This window comes from Haliotis rufescens, unplaced genomic scaffold, assembly GCF_023055435.1.
Source record: "Haliotis rufescens isolate VD_foot unplaced genomic scaffold, xgHalRufe1.0.p SCAF_17, whole genome shotgun sequence".
NCBI classification, from domain to species: domain Eukaryota; kingdom Metazoa; phylum Mollusca; class Gastropoda; order Lepetellida; family Haliotidae; genus Haliotis; species Haliotis rufescens.
In genome coordinates, this window is record NW_025963857.1 from 813288 (window position 1) to 837867 (window position 24580).

Here is a 24580-nt window from a genome sequence, read left to right on the forward strand (position 1 = left end):
CAGTAAGTTAATACGAGTGCTTTTCTATTTCTAATATTTAAATCAGATTGTCTTCATGTAAATATTGGTTCTTGTTTTGTGATTGCTTAGTTTGTCCCTTTCTCTGAAACTGTGTTAACCCCGCATGAAAAATTATTTGAGTTATATCACATCACCATGAGAGGAGAGCACACGATGATGCAGGTCTTACTACCTTGGAGAAACGCAAGAACATTAGTATGAAGCTAACTAGCTATCGTGGAATGTTTTACCACATATTAAATGTGATCAGAATTGTAGATTTACATAGATATATGGTCTTAGACATACTAGGTGTCCATACAATTAACACACAGATCGATATCTTGATTTTCAAAGACAGATTCGCCCAAGTTCCATAGTGTTAAAACACACACGAGACTCCAAAAGCACGGTCGTCATCATGTTATAGCATATCGTTAGGTGATAAATTACATGTCACCACCTGTACATTATGTTGATTTGTTGATGTGGCTTTGATAAAGGGTTCAATGTGTGTGTGTATGTGTGTGTGTGTGTGTGTGTGTGTGTGTGTGTGTGTGTGTGTGTGTGTGTGTGTGCCCATCTATGATGATACATAACAACATGGCGCTATCTGCTCACGTGGACACGTCGTAGACTGGGCTTTGCACACAATAACCCGGTTAGTTTACATATGTTTCTGCTTAAACAACATGAAAACAGCCCTTGAACAAAAACATTTTATTTGGATTTTGAAACCTTTGTACAACTGATAGAAATCAAATGTTTTCAAAGTCATGGAAGAAATATTTATAGGGAACGATTGATGTTATCCTTGACGTAGCAGAGAAACCAAATTTGCATATTAGATCACAGCCTAGACCGAGACTCACACATGAGCTCAATATGTCCTGATCAAATCCAATATTTATTTTCAACACCCTCATGGGAGGGATCAAACATTTAATTGCAAACAACACCAACTATATTTTGATGTGTCGATGCATCACAAAGCATGAAATTAAACGATCATGTTCCTGAATTTATTGCAATTGGCAGTGATGATGTCGTTTTAGGAAAAACGATACATAAAGTTTTCCATACAATTGGGGCTTTATTGGGTAATCAAATCTCCCGTTCTTCGGAAGCCATATTGTGTGTTCCTTATCACTGGTCGTGGAATTCCATATCTAAGTGTCGCAAGATGAATCATGTTTTCCACAGTTTATCGAACGTGCAGTGTCAAATGCAGAAAGTATCAAAATTCAATTTCAATTACAGTTGGGACTCTTAACCTTCTTTTGTGGTTGCATGTTTTGATGTTGATGTTCAGGAATACAAAGGAATAAACTAGTTGCAGTACGCAGTCCACAATTATGAATTGATATGCAGCTAATTCCCGAATAAAACTTTTGGATTGATCTGATATCAATGGCATGCATGTTAGTTTCGACACCAGTATTTCAGGTGGCTATCCGCTGATAACTTCTATAGTTGGCGGTAGAAACCGATGTAAATATATATGAATTAGTTTTCATATGCAGGAAATGATTGAACTACAAAAATACCCAGTACTGTCAAATTGATACAGAATTTCCAGAATGGTTTGTACTAAAAGTAGAGTTATGGGGTACAGTTCCTGTATGGCACAGTTTCTGCATTGCACAGTTTCTGCATGGCACAGTTTCTGCAAGGCACATAAACTGCATTGTACAGTTCCTGGATAGCACAGTTTCTGGCAGGCACAGTTTATTGATGGCAGAGGTTCTGGATAGTACAGTTTCTAGATGGCACAGTTTCTTGTCTTGTTCAACGTCGCAATCGTTTCATTTAGTTACATCTTACTACAACCATAGATTGTGGTCATCAGTTTACCCACTCGGAATCCCCACGATTCATGTACACTCTCTCAAAAAAGAAACGCAACCCCTATTTTTTCAAGATGTTTATCTCAATATTCAAGTTATTATAACACATTTATTATTGAAGACAACAACATGAAATTTGGCATGGTGGCAGTACAGTTATGCAAGTTTAAGTCCAGGCTTCGACAGTTCTCTCACTAAGATTGACTTGACGCAAGGGGGCGTCTTTCTCAGTACCTCGTATGAGCGCCACGAGCTGCGATCACAGCATTGCACCTCCTTGGAACAGAACGGATTAGACGCCGGATTCTTTCCTAAGGGATTGCTATCCACTCCTCCTGCAGTGCAACGGCTAGTGCATCCAACGTCTCGGGCGGCGGTGTACGTGCACGTACTCGTCGATCCAGATAATCCCAAAGATGTTCGATTGGGTTGATGTCTGGTGATCGGGAGGGCCATGGTAACACGTTGACGTTAGAATTCTGGAGAAAATTCACTGTTGCATGAACAGTGTGCGGCTGGGCGTTGTCGTGTTGATATAGCTCCCTCTGTTGGTCGATAATCGGCAGAAGATGAGGCTGTAAAACGTCATTGATATAGCGCTGGGCTGTCAAATTGCCACAAATGATCACCAAGTCTGATCTTTGGTTGTAAGACATGGCTCCCCACACCATGACGCTCCTCCACCAAATCTGTCGACCTGCCGAACACATTTCGGGGCAAAACGTCAGTTTCCTCTTCTATAGACACGCTGCCTTCCGTCACGGCGTTGTAAGCGAAAACGTGATTCGTCACTAAACCAGACGCGCCTCCAGTTTCTGAGGGTCCATATCCGAACGTTGGTGCACCACCTGAGTCGTTGGCGTCGATGTTCGTGGCGTAAAACAGGTCCAATAAGTGGTCTTCTTGCACGTAGACCGGCCTCTCGTAGACGGTTCCTAATTGTTTGTGCGGACACTCTTCTCAAACCTGGCACCTATGTTGCAGTGACGGTAGGTGTGGCTAGCCGATTACGTAGGTGGGTGACCCGGATGAATCGATCCTGAGGTGGTGTGGTAACACTTGGCCTACCACTTCTGGGGCGATCTTCAGTTGCATGAAACTGGGTGTATTGGCTCCAAAGTAGGGAATCGTTGTTTTATGAATATTGAGGTGCCAGGCAACGTTTCCAAAGCTTTGTCCGGCCTTAATACGACAAATTTCGATATTTCGCTCTGCAGCACTCAACCGTGGCATATTCGACCTTGTCTTTCGGTGAAAATGATAGAGTGAATTGCTAATCAACACGTGCTTTTATAAACCCATACTTCTACTGCTCTTTCCATGAATTGCACGTGCATGAGGCTTTTTGCATGGGCCACGTGAAAATTTTGCTCACTATGATAAAAGTAACAATAAAATGCCCTTGTGCACGAAAATTAATGTGTTTGGGCGCTTACGTTAATAAACAGTGTACATGGTATCTGTGCATATCAACATTTTTCTTTTGGGGGCTTTCTAACATTTTCAGACTGGGGTTGCGTTTCTTTTTTGAGAGAGTGTAGTATAGTGATAATACCAGCTGATCGCCAAAACGTACTGCCCCGCAGGTGACGTCCATCACAAACACATGCAAAGGCAGTCAATTGTTCACCTAAAAAACACGCGATTATATGGAACAAGTCAAAATAGGGTGCATCAGACATAATTCTTATCTCTGATGCGTCTCATTTGGAAATGTCCTCCACATGTCTACCAAATGTCTACTATTTTGAAAGCTTTATTGAAGCTTTGAATGTTGTAACCTTTATCTAACTCCTTCTGAGCAAGAGTCGTATGACGCCGTTTGAAATCATTGTATTGCAGGATAATAAATAATCAATCTAATTAAGCAACTTAATAGAACACTAAGAGAACGATTTTTACAACATTTTGCTCTTCAATAATCGAAAATAAAGCAATGGTCCTAATGGCTTAAACACTTAAAAAATTGTGCATGTTCATTTTCATTTACACTTCCTTGGGATTATGAAATGTATTTCCAATCAAACACATTTCTCCTGTTTTGTGCCAATATGGGTCAAACCGTCACACGTCTAGGGTCAATCCGTATAGCCGTTATGGAGAAAATGTAGACACGTTGAAATTTGAATAAGGTTTACAGAGGCGGAAGGATTGATGAAGGGTGAATCCCCCGTCAGAGATTAATGTCAGTTGTGTGGTGTAGTCATGCTGAACAGTGTTACCCTTTAAATGAAACCCCTATTTCAGATGAACATTTTGGTCGTGGCTGCCATTAGAAAATATAACACAAGAAATACGCTCAATGCAGATGTTTGTAGTATCTTTGTTCCTGTAACGTCTTCGCGTCAATGTTATTATAAAGAGTCTCTGACACTGACGCGATGAGCCAGAGATGTTTGAAACTTTTTATTAATGCACTTAGTAATGGACCACACTATACCTTCTTGATGAAGTAAATATGAAATAATTTAAGGTTCATCTACGGACTATTCAATTCGGATGATCAAAGCATATGTTACTTTGATCTTTCATCACAATTTCCAATGAAAAATAAATGCGACAACAAGCTCAAAAATCGAATCTTTCCAAAGTGTACTGATTTGAAGAGACATGCTTGCCATGAATGTTCATATCAGTGCCTTTGTGTGTTGATGGGCACATTGAAAGGGCCACCAGTGACATGATAGAGTAACAAATCAGATAGCACTAAGAAGAGGATGGAGGTAATTTTTTCAACTTCAATTATTGCCATTATTTAGAAATAGCTGTCCCCAGTGTGCATTGTATGACGATCTTTGATGTAGGTTGATACAGAAAGGTAAGTTCAATATCAAAGTTAATTGACCGTTTAGTTAATTTGATTAGTTCTCCACATGTTATGTAATTTTGCAAGACTAGTCTTGGCAGTTGTGTTTGAATTTAGAATACCTATGAATGTGTAGAGTGGACGTTTTTCTGTTTGTCTAACTGACTATGGTGATCATACTTGGGGCTACAATGCTCTCAAACATAGTGTGTGATTGTTTTGAAGAAGGTGTTTTCTTGTACATCAAAGAACACGTCTATCTTATTCAAAGCATAATTCGATCGTGTCGTCTGTTTCATGATCAAATATATCAGTTTTCGCCTGACAGTGTCGTGTAAATGTCTTATTGATACATGTATGCACCTAAAGGCAAACGAAAATATATGAGGTTCTTTTTTCATTATTTTGTGAGTTTTTTGAAGAAATGAAAACCCCTGTTTAAAGATACAAAATTTTCTTCTATCTAATTCGGCGCAGTACAATGCACGGACGTCCTAGCCTTTCTGACAATGTCTATCTTTTTTATAATTAAATTAACAAAATGCGACATTTCACTTTGAAATCCGTCTCAAATATTTGTGTGCAGTGTTGCTCTTCATAACATTTATAGTTGCGACTTTGCTTTTGACAGCAATGTGGTCTCTGTTTGTTTGTTAGTTAACGCATATAATATAATGATATATGACGACGGCCTGTAAAAAATCGAATCTGGACAACACAATGTAGTGATCGATATCTAGAGCAACGATCCACTCCGTCGGGGTGTGATGACACGCAATCAACCAAGTAACCTAGCCAGACAACACGATCGATGCAGTCGCCTTTATTTTCGACAAGCATAAATTACAAGGGACAGGTTCAAACCGTAATCCACGTGGGGGGAGTTTTGTGTATATAATTAGAAGAATGATCAACGTGTATAACAATATAGACTCCGATCGTAACATAGCCATAGTACGTATCCAAAGAGGTGAATTGGAGTCGTCTGTTGCACGCCACATTAACGTCCACCACAGCACCATTTGCCGCCTTTGGGTCCGATACACACAGTTCAATTACACTGCAGACCTTCCGAGAACCGGCCGACCAAGAGTTACCACCACTGCACAGGATCGCTACATTCGACTGTTCCACCTACATGTACGTCATCGCGATGCTACAGCTGCGGAGACTTGCAGGACGCATCCCTGGTTTAGGAGGATATAGGACCAGACTGTCAGGAACTAACTTCGCGAGGCTGGAATCCGACCCAAAAGACCAGTTATCGTCCCTCTTTTGCAACAGATCCATCAACAGCCACGCTTGCGTTTGTGCCATATCTTACAGCCTTGGAATTTGAGAAAATGGAGACGAGTGTGGTTTAGCGATGAATGCCGATTTCTTCTTCACCGGCGAGATGGAAGACAACGTGTTTTTCGTCGTCGAAATAAGCGTTTTGCTCCACATTGTGTACGTGAATACGACAAATTCGGTGGCGGTAGTGTCATGGTGTGGGGGCCATATCCTACACCACGAGATCTGACTTGGTTGTGGTTCAGGGAAATTTGACAGCAAATCGATACATGAATCAAATTCTTCAACCTCACCTTCTTCCAAACATTGACTGCCAGAGGGAGCTGTTTCAACAGGACAACGCCCCTTCGCTCACAGCTCGTGTCACGGTACTCTACCTTCATAATGCCAACATCAACGTCTTGCCCTGGGAGTCGAGATCTCCAGATCAACACCTCTGGGATGAGCTCGATCGACGTGTATGTCAACGTCAGAACACGCCTCAGACACTCCCACAACTGGCCAACGCGTTACATGAAGAATGGCGCAGAATTGCACAGGACAGAATTCGTACACTTACCCAGTCAGTGCCGAGAAGATGCAGAGCCGTGATTGCTGCCAGGGGCGGTCACACGAGATACTGAGTTCAGCGCAACCTTGTGGCCATATGTGACATGACAATGAACAGTTTCCAATGGTATTATCCAACGACAACATTTGACTATCGAGCTCCAAAATCTAATATTTGTATCTATGATATTAAATTAAATATATTGACTTTATTAGGTACAATAAATTTACTTAAAATCTACCTATGCGTTTCTTTTTTTGAAGAGTGTATATGAAACAGATGAGGCCGTATAACGGGTTACTTTCATGCTGAGTTCAGGTGGGTAAATATCGAAATTAGGAACTGGCTATTTGAGCGTAATTGAATGATATCAGATCATCCATATACCTGAAGTAAAACTTCGCCATTATAAACCGAGTATTATTTACTTACTGCGCCTCAGTAAGTTGTTAAAGAGTTATGAAGAGTCCTCCTAAACCTAAACCCCTTCTCCCATTATGACAAGAAAGACAATTAACATTACATAGAAGGCGTTAAGAAAATGAAGAGTTAAAATCTCCCTTTGATTACTTGTTAATGTCATATATTACACTTTACTGAAACGTGCAAAACCAAGATGCTTTTCACACACGTATCTCGGTCACAAGACGACACGCTTGACTCTGCATGTAGAGTCAAATCATCATAACTTTGTCAGTTCATTACAGGCTCGACGCTTGATTACATTCATTCAGTTATGTGTCGTGTTCTACGTCCAAATATAATTTAGATTCCACCAGTTACCTAATTTATTGCACACTTGATGTCCTCACTGTCATTAAAATGATTGGTGGTGGGAGAATTCTCGATGTCGTTTCTCTATTTTCCATGTAGAGATTCGTGTACGAACGCATCCGTTACATTGACGTGTACAATGATGAAAGGCCTATTTCGTTAAAAGTTTATTCTTTGCTTCGAATCAATATGTATTAAAAGTCAAGGACTATTACCATAAAGAATCTTTCGACTCTGTGCTCGATGTATTGTGTGACCTGTGATTCTGTATTGAAAGTAAAGCAAGGATATTGTAACATTGTCATTACAGTCATCTTAATGGGCATCGATTAGATTTCCGTACTGGTGTCGCTGACGTCTCCTATAATCCGATCGATACTTCAGTGAAATACAAACAGAAACATTACACTATACATTTATCTGGAATTACGATTATAATATGTTCTATGACTAAAATATGAGGCACCTGTCTTGCATGTTGAATTAGCTGTGAAGAAAAAGACTAGTATGTAAAATGCACAACAAATTACACGGAAATCCGTTTTATACTCTGCCGCGAAAATCGATCACGATCATTTAAAGTTCAAAGCTCAAGTATGGCAGCGTGAGTTGTTTGAAACAGGAACAGGTAAAAGTACCTTCATTACCAAGCAACATCTGAGCCAACATCAAACACATTCAACATCAGCATGCTAGGCTCAGGTGTCATGGATATGATCATGTTCTGTCGCAGAGTAGCATAGTATGGTCATTCAATCACTGTCAACCATAATGCATACAAAAAGGTTGTCAGCACCTGTAACTAAATAAAGCAACAAACCTTTTCCATATCCAATATAAGTATCTGCGTAAAGCAGAGTCGTTTATACAATTCCGACTATATCATTAGCATGTGTTTATGAATCACTATGAAATTGTAATGATACCAGGTGTTCGTGAAAAGGTGAGCATATCCTGCCAAACCGTTGGCATCTGTCACAAATACACACAAAGGCAAGTCAATTGTTCACCTGAGAAAACATAGAAAACAGATGGTACAAGTCATAATAGGGAATAGCATAGGACATCATTTTTGTCACTTTAAGTGAGAATTGTCAAGATTTGTTGGTGTAAAATACGAATGAAGTTTGTTTCCGCCTAGGTTATCACAATTTAGTTTAACGGTATGTTGTTACATTCCCATTGTTTTACCGGTATGTAGGTACGTCACAATCTTGTTCAGAGGTATGTTATTGCATAACAATCATATATACACGTATGTTGGTACGTCACAATCATGTATACACGTATGTTGGTACGTCACAATCATGTATACACGTATGTTGGTACGTCGCAATCATGTATACACGTATGTTAGTACGTCACAATCATGTATACACGTATGTTAGTACGTCACAATCATGTAAACACGTATGTTGGTACGTCACAATCATATATACACGTATGTTTGTACGTCACAATCATGTACTAGTATACGAGTTTTCGTAAGTTGGTACGTCACACTCATATATGCACGTATGTTGGTGCGTCACAATCTTGTTCACCGGTAGTTTTGTACGCCACAATCTTGTTCATTAGTTTATTATTGCATAGCAATCACGTATACACGTATGTCAGTACGTCAGAATCAGGCACCACATATTATTTATTCATATACACCAACATGCTTGTGCATGTTTGTCAAAATCACGTCAATCGCTGTATTGCAACATCGTACCGGATACAATAGATAATCATATTTAATATACCACAATTTCCCTACGTTTTACCTTCCAACACATTGTCTCACGGTCTGATCATGCATAATAATATGTTGTTAATTTCTGAATTTGTATCGATTTGAACCATCGAGTGACCACGCAGGCACACATGTTAAAAGCACCAAAGACCTGAGCAAACTAACAAACTACTCACACCGTCTTACATCAACTAATGCCAGTTATAATCAGACCCTGACACCATCGAGATGGGAAAAGTTCACGCTTTAGGTAAGCACCTAGTTTCGTAAGCCTCATGCTGTGTAACCTGTCTATGACATTTCCTCTTGCGTTTGATGAGAATTTTGCATGCAAAACTGTAATATAAGTTTCAGCCAGGGTATTGATATTTCATTTTAAAGGCTCCGTTGATCCTTTGGGAACGTGTCTAGCACTCACAAACCATGCCCATGTAACTGACTGCGTAACGCCCAACCAGACCGGAGAATAACCCAATTGCTGCTAGACCTTCTCGAAATAACTATTTAAGGACATCTTGCTTAATTTACATCGAAACCACTCCCTGTGAGCGCCGAGAAGCCTCATTTACGCCGTGGTATATACGTGGAGGAAGTGATGACACACTGCAAAATGAATAATGATTAATTGGGTGAAGAGGAGAGGTCGTCTTTTGTTCGAAGTGCACGTAGTTGACGGAAGCTGGCTTAACGAGCGGAGACGTTACTTACGAGGTTTACCTAAATGAGGGAAGTCAAACTCAGAAGCGTGTTAAGTTGACTCAGTTCCTGCGTCTTGATATATTAATTAATCTACGACGAGCAGTATGATACCAGGCAATGAACATTGATTTTGTAGATCAGTGGGGTCATCTTGAAGCCACTGGAGTAGAAAACTGATTAATACTGTCAGAGTTGTCCCTCCAAATCACCCCGATTCTTTAGCCCTGTACATTCTAGAGACCATTTCTTGACCTCTGGATGTACCTAGATTTATAAATCGAAACCTACATTTGATAACACATAGGTCTCATACCGATTCCAGCACCGATAAAGAAGCGAGACTTGTAGTTAATGCAGCTCAATCTGTGTTAAAATCTTGTTGTAAACAATTATGTATGACTAAAATCCACGTCGCCATTTCATCGACAAATACTCATCCATTTATTCGTTTTTTTGGATTATTGCAAAATGCATCAAGATCATGGTTCAAACTTTGAGATCTGTATTATGTTCGACGAGCTCACCAAAGCTGTGTTTGGAATCTGACTTGGTCTGCAGATAAATATCATCACTGCCTTTCATTACTAGATTGCTTTGCGTGGTAATTTATTAGAACTAGATCTAGAACGAGACCCACACATGAGCTCGATATTTCCTGAACAAACTCAATATATATTTTCAACACCCTCATGGGAGGGATTAAACATTTAATTGCAAACAACACCAACTATATTTTGATGTGTCGATGCATCACAAAGCATGAAATTAAACAATCATGTTGCTGAATTTTATTGCAATTGGCAGTGATGATGTCGTTTTAGGAAAAACGATACATAACGTTTTCCAGACAATTGGGGCTTTATTGGTTTGATGTTGATGTTCAGAAATACACAGGAATATACTGGTTGCAGTACACAGTCCACCATTATGAATTGATATGCAGCTAATTCTCGAATAAAACTTTGGATTGAACTGATTTCAATGGTCTGCATGTTAGTTTCGACACCAGTATTTCAGGTGGCCATCCTACATTTGAAGGTGCAACAAAGAACGTCTCTGTATACAAGCTGTTAACTTCTATAGTTGGCGGTAGAAACCGAAGTAAATATATATGAAGAAGTTTTCATTTGCAGCAAACGATTGAACTAAAAATAAAAAATACCCAGTGCTGTCGAATTGATACAGAATTTCCAGAATGGTTTGTACTAAAAGTAGATGTATGGGGCATTGCACAGTTTGTGCATGGCACAGAAACTGCATTGGTATTTTCTGGATAGCACAGTTTCTGGAAGTCACAGTTTTTGGCAGGCACAGTTTCCTGATGACAGAGTTTCGGGAAGTCTAGCTGTACCTATACTGAACCGCAAAAGAAACGTCACCATAGATAGATATATGAGAAACCATATTTGTCCAAACACTGTAAACATACTTTGAGACATATTAAAAAGATGAAACTTGGCAAAACTGATCATCCAGGGGGAAATTAAAGTGTCAAATGTTCTTATAGTGAAACACAACACTTGTCTCTGAGAAAATGGTATCACAAGTCAGTGTCCGAAATGTGTATTGATGACTGCCGTGCAACGTCGATACATGGGATTTATGAGGCGGTTGATGAAGGCCATAGGCACTTGAGCCCACACTCTCAGGAACGCCTGACGCAGTTCAGCTGCAGTTGTCGGCCTTGGTCAGACGTCATTCAGCCGTCTTTGAATCTCGTCCTACAGGTGCTCAATGGGATTTTAATCGGGATTGAGGGCAGGCCATTGTCATGGCTCTGATGCCATTCTGCTGGAGAAAGTCTTTTGTTGCTCTCGCAGTGTGGGTCTGGGCGTAATCATGCTGAAACTGGTGGTTGTGGCGACGTGCCAAATGAGGTATGGCATGTGGTTTCAAGACTTGATCAATGTACCGAGCTGCTATGACACCATTGCCTCTCCCTTGACAGATGTTCTGGAAGACCACAGGGCCGACCCTCTGTGCAAGACCAATTCCACCCCATACCATGATGCTCGGATCAACCCCCGAGTCTCTCTCAACAACACGACAACGCAATAACTTAACGTTCCCCACGGTGTCGCCAGACTCTCTCTCTGCCATCTGCTGTTGAGATACGGTAACGGCTCTGGTCTGAGAAGAGGACTCTTCTCCACTGCTGGTGGCGCCAATACTGGTGCTGTGTTGTCCACTGAAGACGATGACGTGGTGTAAGAATGGGTCCTCAATGTGGCCTGTGACAGTGGAGGTGTCTGCTTGTCAATCGTCGACGCACGGTGTCCGCGCCTCAGTGTCGCTGGTGTGTCCCCATGGTCTGCCGAGCAGTTTCCGCAGCAGTAACAAAACGATCTTAAAGATGCTGTCGCCCATCTGACGATTCAGACGTCGGGTCGTGACCCTTGGTCTTCCACTACGTGGTCGGTCATCTTTAGCGTTGGTGGTCTGGTACCATTGCTGGAGCCTGTATATGGTCCTTACGTTGACTTGCATTGGCTACTTGCCGGGCGGTTTGTCCAGCTTGCAATCGTCCAAGGGCTTGGTGTCGCTGATTTCTTGTTAATCTTGGCATGTGGTAGCAATTCCATAACGAATGAATGTTATCCTTACTTACTTACTTACTTTGGAGATTTAACGTGCGCTTTCCGACTGATGCGTATTTCGCACACGGAATGTTATCCGATCTCGGTGGATTTTTATAGGTTAAGAAATCGGGAGGGAACTCACGTGCATCAGGTTACCATGACCGTTGCCGTGATGCGTTTTGGCGATCGGTTTATTGTCATCTGCTTGTTTTTTTATCATCAAATTTTATTTTTCCGGACAAGGTAATGTTAAAGTTTAGATAAAATTTACCCAGATATTTAAATGACAACTTTTTATGCCATGTTACTTGGGGTGACGTTTCTTTTGCGGTTCAGTATATATATAAGAAACATAAAAAGGAGATAAGAAGCCGTTTTTGAACTTGGCGTTTCTAATCTGCATGCCACGGTTTGGATATCTATTTGGAAATACCGAATTGCCTACCAGCGTCCAACACTTGTCTGGATTTAGAAATGGCAACAGGTTTCTTTTAAGACATTCAACAGTGCATTAACATTTATTCTAGGATCTGTTACTTATTACTGCTGCCATTTTGTGCTCATTGTATGGCCCTTATTATTGTAAACCTAAAACTGTGCATTTAAAGGACAATTTATTGGTTGTGAAACCGATTTCACAATATAGTTCTGTGACGACGGATTATTGGGTTAACCTGTGCGTCACCCAATGACAATGTACTCAGTTTATTTGTTTTGTGTTATTATTATACGCTGTACTCAACAATATTCCAGCTATATGACGGCGGTCGATAAATAATTGAGTTTCTGAACCAGACAATCCAGTGATTGACATCATGAGCATCGATCCACGTAATTAGTATACGATGACCTGCATCAAACAAAGTCATCGAGACTGCCCACCTGATCACGCTGGTCGCCTCTTACGACAAGCATGGGCTGCTGAAGATCTTCACGGGTTAGAATGGCTTCCTAATTTCATGCTTGTGTCAGACTGGTTTTGTGTCTTGTACAACGTCGCAATCGTTCCATTTAGTTGCATCTTACGACAACCATAGATGGTGGGCATCCCCACGTTTCCTGAAGTATAGTGATAATACCAGCTGATCGCCAAAACGTACTGCCCCACTGGTGACAGCCATCACAAACACATGCAAAGGCTGTCACTTGGAGAAACAGGAGAACATATTGAACAAGTCAAAATAGGGAATTGCATTAGACATCATTCTTGTCTCTGATGCGTCACATTTGGAAATGTCCTCCACATGTTTACCATATGTCTACCATTTTGAAAGCTTTACTGAAACTATGAAATTGTAACCTTTATCTAACTCTTTCTGAGCAAGAGTCTTATGACACTGTTTGAAATTATTGTATTTCAGTATAAAAAATGATCAATCTAATTAAGGAACTTAATATAGTATTGAAAAGAACACTAAGAGAACGATTTTTACAACATTTTGTTCTTCAATAATCGAAAATAAATCAACGGCCCTAATGGCTTAAACACTTAAAAAATTGTGCATGTTCATTTTCATTTACACTTCCTTGGGTTTATGGAATGTATTTCCAATCAAACATATTTCTCTTGTTTTGTGCCAATATGGGTCAAACCGTCACACGTCTAGGGTCAATCCGTATAGCCGTTATGGAGAAAATGTAGACACGTTGAAATTTAAATAAGGTTTACAGAGGCGGAAGAATTGATGAAGGGTGAATCCCCCGTCAGAGATTAATGTCAGTTGTGTGGTGTAGTCATGCCGAACAGTGATACCGTTAAAATGTAACCCCTATTTCCGTTGAGCATTTTGGTCGTGTCTACCTTTAGAAAATATAAAACAGGAAGTACGCTCCAAGCAGTTGTTTGCGCGACTTGATTCCAAATACAGTTGACATTTAGAAGAGTATCTTTGTTCTTGTAACGTCTTCGCGTCAATGTTATAAGAAAGTGTCTCTGACACTGACGCGATGAGCCAGAGATGTTTTAAAACTTTTTATTAATGCACATAGTAATGGACCACACTTTACCTTCTTGATGAAGTAAATATGTAATAATTTAAGGTTCATCTACGGACTATTCAATTCGGATGATCAAAGCATATGTTACTTTGATCTTTCATCACAATTTACAATGAAAATTACATCCGACAACAAGCTCAAAAAATGAATCTATCCATAGTGTACTGATCTGAAGATACATGCTTGCCATGAATGGCCATATCAGTGCCTTTGTGTGTTGAAGGCCACCAGTGACATGAAAGGGTAAAACATAAGATAGCACTAAGAAGAGGATAGAGGTACCTTTTTCAACTTCAAATATCGCAGTTATTCTGCATGTAATTATACCTGCTTGTTAAGGGCAAACATTACTTTAACTCATGTACCCCTTGTCACGGTCGTACCAGAAAGACAATTCACGTTACATCGAAAACTTTAAAAACACTAACAGTTGAAATCGACTTTCGGTTAATTGATGCGTGCAAAACCAAGAAGCTTTTCATACACGTATCTCGGTCACGAGACGACACGCTTGACTCTGCATGTAGAGTCAAATCATCATAACTTTGTTAGTTTATTACAGGCTCGACGCTTGATTACATACATTCAGTTGTGTTTCGTGTTCTACGTCCGAATATAATTTAGATTCCACCAGTTACCTAATTTATGGCACACTTCATGTCCTCACTGTCATTAAAATAATTGCTGTTTGGACAATTCTCGATGTCGTTTCACTATTTTTCCATCAGAGATTCGTGTACGAACGCATCCGTTAATATTGACGTTTAAAATAAAGAATGATAAAATTTCATTACAGTCATCTTAATGGGGATGGATTTGATTTCCGTACTGGTGTCGCTGATTTATATAGAATCCGATCGACACTTCAGAGAAATACAAACATACGTCTAACAGAAACATAACATTATACATTTATCTGGAATTACGATTAAAATATGTTCTATGACGAAAATATGAGACACCTGTCTTGCATGTTGAATTAGCTGTGAAGAAAAAAGAGCATTAAGTTAAATGCACAAAACATTACACGAAAATCCGTATATTTCTCTGTCGCGAAAATCGATCACGATCATTTAAAGGTCAAAGCTTAAATATGGCAGCTTGAGTTCTTTGAAAATGGAACAGGTAAATAGTACCTTCATTACCCAGCAGCATCTGAGCCAACATCAAACACATTCAACATCAGCGTGCTAGGCTCAGGTGTCATGGATATGACCATGTTCTATCAGTAGCATAGTATGATCATTCCATCACTGTCAACTATAATGCATGTAAAACGGTAGACAGCACCTGTATTTAAAGCTCACCTAACACTGGCTGACACGTTACGAATTACCAACCAACTACTTCAGGTTAACTTCTCTTGTACTCGCTGTAATTGTCCATATAGAAAAAGATGACAAGTTGATTTCGTAACTGCGTATATGAATGGATAATTGAAAATCAGTGATGACACCAGGTGTTCGCATAAAGGATAAGCATGTCCTGTCCTGCATGTTCTGTCACCATCTGCACATTCCATCACGATAGAACAAACACATGACGACTTGTCTGCAATACCAACGTGTAGAAGTAGAGCATGTTTCAAAGCTTTAGTCTAAATCGCAACAAAAAAGATATTTAAGCCCAACTTTGTAGTTTTGTTCGGGGAAAAAGATAGGTTTTTGAATAAACATTTTCCTTCACGTTTCTCAGACGTGATGTTCTGTCCAGTGTTAGGAAGTATAATTGATTTGACACAGTTGCAAAATGTCAATTACGGGGCACATATTACGAAAATGCAATTACTTGTGCAGATACAATCCAACACTTTGAGTACTCCATCACAGTGCATTGGAAAATACGAAAACATTTCACCATCAGAAAAATATTTCTATTTCCCTAACTAATGGTAAAGGACGTTCCCAATGGGTGGCAAATGCATTTCCAACACAAACACAAACGAGAAATTCTACAATTTAGAACAACCGACAGCACATATAGCACTGATATGTTTTCTGCAGATATATAGGCCTGACTTTTGTCTCTTCAGAAATCTTACATGAATATTTCTCACAAATTCAAACCAGATGTCTCGTTGGATGTGCGTTTACATTAATCTAACACCAGGAAAGCAGGATATTTCCTGTTGAGAAAGATACATGTCATAGATTTGATTGCAACGAGATGAGCGAAGACAAGACAAACAGATATACTGACAAGTAAGGTGATATCAACACCACATATACACCATGTCAGCACATCAGTCAATAAATGGTTATGCATGTCATCAGGAAGAACGTGCCCCATATTGCATGTGGGTTGTTTTCTCTACCATACGGAACTATTACAAATAGAATTGGGGATAATCAAACGACGGCTACCTCTGCGAATGCATCTGAATTACCTTGTATCGCATGTATAAATAACAGTACATAAATCTGGTACTTATGGACTGGCAAACACAGGAAGTCAATAAGCATTATTCGGCGTTGCACATATGAATAGAACGAAAATATAGAAGCAACAGGTGTGTCTTCAGGTCGTCGTGGTTATTTATACCTCAAATAAGGGATGGGATACTTCTGACGCCATCAGATTATTCCCCAGTATACATAGGGACTCGTGTAAATAGGGAAATAAATATATTTATACGTGGTGTATTTCTAGGACGACCTATGTCTACGATATATTTCATTCTGAAACAGAAGCATCAAATGTTACTATTAGGCACATGCTATTATATCAAACAAGCAAATTGAAAACATCAATGCCAGTGAATATGGTCCCTTTTATTGGAATACCGATTACCTGTTATAGATCCTTAATCTTTCTCTTGAACAGTACTTCCAAGCTCGGTTTTGCGATAAAGACAATCGAGATATTCTCACGTAAATTCTTTTTCTTCACACAGAAAATGAGATAAACGGCGTAAATCCTTTTCTTAAATTAGGCTTGTTGAGGTTTATTTGTGTAAAATACGGTTCAAGTTTCGTTTCGCCTACGGTATCACACTTTAGTTCAGCGGTATATTGTTACATTCCCATCGTGTTTACCGGTATGGTGTTCCATTCCTATCGTATTTACCGGTATGGTGTTACATTCATACCGTGTTTACTGGCATGTTGTTACATTCCTATCATATTTACCGGTATTTTGTTACGTTCCTATCGTGTTTACCAGTATGTTGTTACGTTCCTATCGTGTTTACCGGTATTTTGTTACGTTCCTATCGTGTTTACCGGTGTGTTGTTACATTCCTATCATATTTACCGGTATGTTGTTACATTCCTATCGTGTTTACCGTTATGTTGTTACATTCATACAGTGTTTACTGGCATGTTGTTACATTCCTATCATATTTACTGGTATATTGTTGTATTCCTATCGTGTTTACCAGTATGTTGTTACATTTCTATCGTGTTTACCAGTATGTTGTTACATTCCTATCATGTTTACCGGTATGTTGTTACATTTCTATCGTATTTACTGGCATGTTGTTATATACCTATTGTGTTGACCGTTATGTTGTTACATTCCTATCTTGTTTACCATTATGTTGTTACATTCATACCGTGTTTACTGGCATGTTGTTACATTCCTATCATATTTACTGGTATATTGTTGTATTCCTATCGTGTTTACCAGTATGTTGTTACAATTCTATCGTGTTTACCAGTATGTTGTTACATTTCCATCATGTTTACCGGTATGTTGTTACATTTCTATTGTGTTGACCGTTATGTTGTTATATTCCTATCGTGCTTACTGGTATTTTGTTACATTCCTATCTTGTTAACCGGTGTGTTGTTATAGTCCTATCATGTTTACTGGTATGTTGTTATAGTCCTATCATGTTTACCGGTGTGTTGTTATATGTTGGAACGTCACCATCATATATGTATATACGTATGTTGGAACGTCACAATCATGTATCAACTTATAACCTATTCATATACACCGGCATGCTTGTGATGCATGTCAAAATCACGTCAATCGAGGTATTGCACCATCAAATACTTCTAATGACACACACATTCTCACAATCTGTTCATGCAAAATGAATATTTTTGTTGATTTCAGATTTTGTATCGATTTGAACCACCGGGTGACCATGCAGGCACACATATAAAGTGCACTATGCTCAATTAACGGTGAATGCTATTACGATTCCTGAATCACTGCACGTAATTGCCATGTTACATGCACCTCTACTTGAGTGAAGGTCACTGAGTGCTATTCATGCATATCGAACCCATTACTATATTGTCCCGGCTGGCATGTCTAGAGGAGAGATGAGTGTGTGGATGTGTCTCTCCCACAGTTGGCTGGAAACAGCAACAACATGGCAGTACATTGTCACACAACCAACAAAACCCACGCAAATACTAAAAATAAACGTTAATCCTTAACATGAAATTATTATTATTATTGTACCTCGCAGTGTCATATGATGCGACAAAACAGTGATATGTAGCTGAAATATTGAGAAGCTTAGTTTCAACTGATAGTGTTGATATAATCCAACTTTAGGTTCAAGTGTTATCTATGTAAACTCTTTTTCTGTTCCATTAACTGAACCTTTCATGGGTTTTACTGTTCCACACAAATGTCTTCTCATCGTGTACATGACTCTCTTCAAATATAAGACTGAAGAGCTTTACCGTGATTTTCGCGTCAACGCTTCCGTCGATTTCAACCCATCACCTCCTGTAATCTTAACGTAATTTCTATCATGACAAGATGATCAAGGTTACAACATTCCAGGTCTCAGTAGAGCTTTCAAAAAGTTTTACGAAAGACATGTCGAGGTCATTTCCAAATTTGACGCAATAGCAAAATTATGTCCGATGCAATTTCCTTTTTTGACTTGGATCATACGTTCCCGTGTTTTGTCATGAGAACAACTGACTTGCCTTTGCATGTGTTTGTAATGGGTGTCTCTGGTGGGGCAGGATACGTTCATCTTTCCGCGAACACTTGGTATCAGCACTGTTTGGTAGTGATTAATAAACACATGATCATGGTTCAGTCGGAATCTTAAATAGACTCTGCTTTCCGCAGATTGCTTATGACTTTAAGAAGTGTTTTGTCGCTTTTATTTACATTGTTTGACGTGGGTGAGTGTATGCCATGGTACCCCAACGGCATTCCTTATCCAGACTCGATTATAATCCTGCCACGGTGATGGCTAGGCTATTGCAGACTGAGGCGGAAATAAACATTCAATTCACCAACTGGCAGTCGCAAACAATTGATTTTCGTATTCGTCCTTCACCCAGGCTTAATACATTTCGGGGCGGTGAGGTAGCCACGTGGTTAAAGCGTTCGTTCGTCACGCCGAATACCCGGGTTTGATTCCAGACATGGGTACAATGTCTGAAGCCCATTTCTGGTGTCCCCCGCCCTGCTGGAATATTTCTACAAGCGGCGTAAAACCATATTCAATCCCTCACTTAATACATTTCGTACGGTGATTACATTCATCAAATCTATTTCACCAAAGACCTGAAGAAACTAACAAACTACTCACACCGTCTTGCATCAACTAATGCCAGGTATAATCAGACCCTGACACCATCGAGATGGGAAAAGTTTACGCTTTTGGTAAGCACCTAGTCTCGTAATTCCCATGCTGTGTAACCCGTCTACGACATTTTCTCTTGCGTTTGATGAGTATTTTGCATGCAGAACTGTAATTTTAGTTTCAGCCAGGGTATTGATATTTCATTTTAAAGGCTCCGTGGATCCTTTGGGAACGTGTCTAGCACTCACAAACCATGCCCATGCAACTGACTGTGTAAAGCCCAACCAGACCGGAAAATAACCCAATTGCTGCTAGACCTTCTCGAAATAACTATTTAAGGACATCTTGCTTAATTTACATCGAAACCACTCTCTGCGGGCGCAGAGAAGCCTCATTTACGCCGTGGTATATACGTGGAAGTGATGACACACTGCAAAATGAATAATGATTAATTGGGTGAAGAGGAGAGGTCGTCTTTTGTTCGAAGTGCACGTAGTTGACGGAAGCTGGCGTAACGAGCGGAGACGTTACTTACGAGATTTACCTAAATAAGCGAAGTCAAACTCAGAAGCGTGTTAAGTTGACTCAGTTCCTGCGCCGTGATATATTCATTAATCTACGACGAGCACTATGATACCAGGCAATGAACATTGATTTTGTAGATCAGTGGGGCCATCTTGGAGCCACTGGAGTAGAAAACTGATTAATACTGTCAGAGTTGTCCCTCCAAATCACCCCGATTCTTTTACCCTGTACATTCTAGAGACCATTACTTGACCTCTTAATGTACCCAGGTTTGTAAATCTTAACCTACATTTGATAACACATAGGTCTCATCCCGATTCCAGCACCGATAAAGAAGCGAGACTTGTAATTAATGCAGCTCAATCTGTGTTAAAATCTTGGTGTAAACAATTATGTGTGACTAAAATCCACATCGCCATTTCATCAACAAATACTCATTCAATCATTCGATTTTGGGATTATTGCAAAATGCATCAAGATCATGGTTAAACCTTCAGATCTGTATTACGTTCGACGAGCTCACCAAAGTTTTGTTTGGAATCTGACTTGGTCTGCAGATAAATAACAAACTCAATATTTATTTTCAACACCCTTATGGGAGTGATCAAACATTTAATTGCAAACAACACCAACTATATTTTGATGTGTCGATGCATCACAAAGCATGAAATTAAACGATCATGTTCCTGAATTTATTGCAATTGGCAGTGATGATGTCGTTTTAGGAAAAACGATACATAAGGTTTTCCAGACAATTTGGGTTTTATTGGGTAATCAAATCTCCCGTTCTTCGGAAGCCATATTGTGTGTTCCTTATCACTAGTCGTGGAATTCCATGTCTAAGTGTCGCATAATTTATCATGTTTTCCACCGTTTATTGAACGTGCAGTGTCAAATGCAGGAAGTATCAAAATTCAATTTCAATTACAGTTGGAACTTTTTACCTTTTTTTGTGGTTGCATGTTTTGATGTTGATGTTCAGAAATACACAGGAATATACTAGTTACAGTACACAGTCCACCATTATGAATTGATATGCAGCTAATTCTCGAATAAAACTGATTTCAATGGCGTGCATGTTAGTTTCGACACCAGTATTTCAGGTGGCCATCCTAAATTTGAAGGTGCAACAAAGAACGATTCGAGTCGAGTCGTCTCTGTATACACGCTGTTAACTTCTATAGTTGGCGGTAGAAACCGAAGTAAAACGATTGAACTAGAAATACAAAATACCAAGTGCCGTCGATTTGATACAGAATTTCAAGAATGGTTTGTACTAAAAGTAGAGTTATGGGGCATGGCACAGTTTCTGCATGGCACAGAAACTGCATTGTTATTTTCTGGATAGCACAGTTTCCTGATGACAGAGTTTCGGAAAGTCTAATTGTGCCTATACTGAATCGCAAAAGAAACGTCACCATGGATAGATATATGAGAAACCATATTTGTCCAAACACTGTAAAAATACTTTGAGACATATTAAAAAGATGAAACTTGGCAAAACTGATCATCCAGGGGGAAATTTAAGTGTCAAATGTTCTTAAAGTGAAACACAACACTGGTCACTGAGAAAATGGTATCACAAGTAAGTGTCCGAAATGTGTATTGATGACTGCCGTGCAACATCGATACATGGAATGGATGAGGCGGTTGATGAAGGCCATAGGCACTTGAGCCCACACTCTCAGGAACGCCTGACGCAGATCAGCTGCAGTTGTCGGCCTTGGTCAGACGTCATTCAGCCGTCTTTGAATCTCGTCCTACAGGTGCTCAATGGGATTTTAATCGGGATTGGGGGCAGGCCATTGTCATGGCTCTGATGCCATTCTGCTGGAGAAAGTCTCTTGTTGCCCTCGCAGTGTGGGTCCTGGCGTAATAATGCTGAAACTGGTGGTTGCGGCGACGTGCCAAATGAGGTATGGCGTGTGGTCTCAAGACTTGAGCAATGTATCGAGCTGCTGTGACACCATTGCCTCTCCCTGGACCGATGTTCTGGAAGACCACAGGGCCGACCCTCTGTGCAAGACCAATTCCAACCCATACCATGATGCTCAGACCAACCCCCGAGTCTCTCTCAACAACACAACAACACAATAACTTAACGTTCCCCACGGCGTCGCCAGACTCTATCTCTGCCATCTGCTGTTGAGATACGGTAACGGCTCTGGTCTGAGAAGAGGACTCTTCTCCACTGCTGGTGGCGCCAATAATGGTGCTGTGTTGCCCACTGAAGACGATGACGTGGTGTCAGAATGGGTCCTCAATGTGGCCTGTGACAGTGGAGGTGTCTGCTTGTCAATCGTCGACGCACGGTGTCCGCGCCAATGTGTCGCTGGTGTGTCCCCATGGTCTGCCGAGCAGTTTCCGAAACAGTAACAAAACGATCTTGAAGATGCTGTCGCCCATCTGACGATCCAGACGTGGGGTGGTGACCCTTGGTCTTCCATTATGTTGTCGGTCATCTGTAGCGTTGGTGGTCTGGTACCGTTGCTGGAGCCTGTATATGGTCCTTACGTTGACTTGCATTGGCTACTTGCCGTGCTGTTTGTCCAGCTTGCAATCGTCCAAGGGCTTGGTGTCGCTGATTTCTTGTTAATCTTGGCATGTGGTAGCAATTCCATAACGAATGAATGTTATCCGATCTGGGTGGATTTTTATAGGGCAAGAAATCGGGAGGTAACTCACGTGCATCGGGTTACCATGACCGTTGCCGTGATGCGTTTGGGCGATCGGTTTTATTGTCATCTGCTTGTTTTTTTATCATCAAATTTAATTTTTCGGGAAAAGGGTAATGTTAAAGTTTAGAAACTTTGATAAAATTTACCCAGATATTTAAATGACAACTTTTTATGAAATGTTACTTGGGGTGACGTTTCTTTTGTGGTTCAGTATATATATAAGAAACATAAAAAGGAGATAAGAAGCCGTTTTTGAAATCGGTGTTTCTAATCTACATGCCAAGGTTTGGATATCTTTTTGGAAATACCGAATTGCCTACCAGCGTCCAACACTAGTCTGGATTTAGGAATGGCAACAGGTTTCTTTTAAGACATTCAACAGCGACAATATTCCGAACACTCGTGAGTGCATTAACATTTATTCCAGGATCTGTTACTTATTACTGCTGCCATTTTGTGCTCATTGTATGGCCCTTATTATTGTAAACCTAAAACTGTGCATTTGAAGGATAATTTATTGGTTGTGAAACCGATTTCACAATATAGTTCTTTGACGACGGATTATTGGATTAAACTCTGCGTCACCCAATGACAATGTACTCAGTTTATTTGTTTTTTGGTATTATTTTACGCTGTACTCAACAATATTCCAGCTATATGACGGCGGTCGGTAAATAATTGAGTTTCTGAACCAGACAATTCAGTGATTGACATCATGAGCATCGATCCACGTAATTGGGATACGATGACATGCATCAACCAAGTCAGCGAGACTGCCCACCTGATCCCGCTGGTCGCCTCTTACGACAATCATGGGCTGCTGAAGATCTTCACGGGTTAGGAGGCTTCCTTATTTCACGCTTGTGTCAGACTGGTTTTGTGTCTTGTACAACGTCGCAATCGTTCCATTTAGTTGCGACAACCATAGATGGTGGGCATCCCCACGAATCCTGTAGTATAGTGATAACACCAGCTGATCGCCAAAACGTACTGCCCCACTGGTGACAGCCATTACAAACACATGCAAAGGCAGTCACTTGGAGAAACAGGAGAACATATGGAACAAGTCAAAATAGGGAATTGCATTGGACATCATTCTTGTCTCTGATGCGTCACATTTGGAAATGTCCTCCACATGTCTACCATATGTCTACTATTTTGAAAGCTTTACTGAAGCCTTGAATGTTGTAACCTTTATCTAACTCCATCTGAGCAAGAGTGGTATGACGCTGTTTGAAATCATTGTATTTCAGGATAATAAATGATCAATCTAATTAAGCAACTTAATATAGTATTGAAAAGAACACTAAGAGAACGATTTTTACAACATTTTGCTCTTCAATAATCGAAAATAAAGCAACGGTCCTAATGGCTTAAACACTTAAAAAGTTGTGCATGTTCATTTTCATTTACACGGGATTATGAAATGTATTTCCAATAAAACACATTTCTTCTGTTTTGTGTCAATATGGGTCAAACCATCACACGTCTAGGGTCAATCCGTATAGCCGTTCTGGAGAAAATGTAGACACGTTGAAATTTAAATAAGGTTTACAGTGGCGGGAGGATTGATGAAGGGTGAATCCC